Source organism: Egretta garzetta, unplaced genomic scaffold (assembly GCF_000687185.1).
Source record: "Egretta garzetta isolate BGI_Z169 unplaced genomic scaffold, ASM68718v1 scaffold234, whole genome shotgun sequence".
NCBI lineage: Eukaryota > Metazoa > Chordata > Aves > Pelecaniformes > Ardeidae > Egretta > Egretta garzetta.
In genome coordinates, this window is record NW_009259528.1 from 602,631 (window position 1) to 604,085 (window position 1,455).

General features: G+C 44.7%; 1 protein-coding gene across 13 annotated transcripts in view; it reads left to right on the forward strand.

Annotated features, from left to right (window-relative positions):
• The window catches only part of SGMS1 (sphingomyelin synthase 1), a 76,446-nt gene extending 75,612 nt beyond the window's left edge, over window positions 1–834 (forward strand). For all 13 annotated transcript variants that reach the window (XM_035893063.1, XM_009637541.2, XM_035893065.1 and 10 more), the window contains one exon: window positions 583–834. The gene's annotated coding sequence lies outside the window, so the exon portion shown is untranslated. The remainder of the gene's footprint in view (window positions 1–582) is intronic.
• Window positions 835–1,455: the final 621 nt, after the last annotated feature.

Genomic DNA, 1,455 nt, shown 5'->3' on the forward strand with positions numbered 1-1,455 from the left:
GGCCTGGCCCCCCGACTCCACTGATAACCGCTTCTGCTCAGGCTTCATGTGGCCGCGGCGCACCCCAAATGGCGGCGTGGTGTTATCATAGCTGCTGGTTTTCATCCTCCCAGGAGGAAGACCGCTGCCAGACAAGGGACGTGAGCAACCCTTCGTTTCTGGTTCATTTTGGTTCCTCTCCGCTTCTCGCAGGCAGAGCAGGTCGGGGCAAGGAGCCTGAGCGTGGAGCGGGGCCGTGTTCACTGCTAGCGGGGAGGTTTTGGCACAGGCAGCTCTGCCAGGTGAGCAAGCCTCCAAGGTGACTTTTTTTTCTTTTCCAATTAATGTTTTATGGGCTTAAAAGAAAGGGAGTGGGCCAGGAGCTGAGGACGTTACCTGTTCTCTGCGCTGGTGTCGCCCCTCGGCTGGAAGCTGTGGCTCTGCCCCCCCGCAGACACCCCAGGTTGTTTGCTGACCCTTCAGTGCGCTCCCACGCGCTGCCTGCATTTTGGCAGCGTGGTTGAAGCGTGCCCTCCCGTTTCGCCTGGCAGCCAGGCTGCTTCGTCGTCGTTGTTAAACCCACCGTTCCCTTTTTGGCAGCTGCTCCAAGTGCTAAGAACTCCCTGCGAGAAGATGCCATAAAAAAAATCCGCCGTTCCCTAACCCTTTCTTTTAACGGTTCCCTTGACTTAACCTGTTCAGTTACCTGGTAAGCACTGTGATCTTTTTTTCTCTCCAAAGGATCTGCGTTGGACAACAATAAAGAAAATTTAACTTATCATGCACTGTTATACATTTCTTGTTAATAGATTTGGGATTTGCATTTACCCATCACCATGTTCCTTTGTATATGATGCGACAGCATAAATGAAAGCTTTTATATCATAAGTTCTGGTCTTTCCAGTCACGTCTGGGAATAAAGCATTATTTTCTTGGGAAAACATACTTTTCATAGCTCTTGCCCCAAAGATTGGGCTGTAAGCCATTTTCTAGCAAATGACTATATGAAGGTTTCTAAATACCTGCCTTGGGTAAGATCAAGAAATCTTTCTACCTGTTGCACCACGCTACAGATGGGATGATAGACACAGGAAGGTTCGGTCGCCTCGATTCTGTAGAGTCTGCAGTGACTGTGTCAAAAAGCAAAAGAAATTCATCTTGGAAAAAAAAAGAAAAGAAAAAAAATTAAAAAGTTGTAAAGTGATTTTCTAAGTATTTCCTAACTTTATTTTTCAAACTGTGTATGAAAATTAAATTTAAAAAGATTTTTACATGTCAGAGAATAGAGAGTTAAAATTTAAAGAAGAAGCTTCTTGGGAGAGCGATTTGTCTATCATTCTAGTGCCTTTCTCGTCTTGATTGTACGGTCAGTAGGCAGTCTTCAATGTTTTTATTTAAAAATAAAGTATTCCACGACAGCAGATTATATATACTGTAAAATTACTAATTTTTGCATTTATAGCTAAATGAAACTGG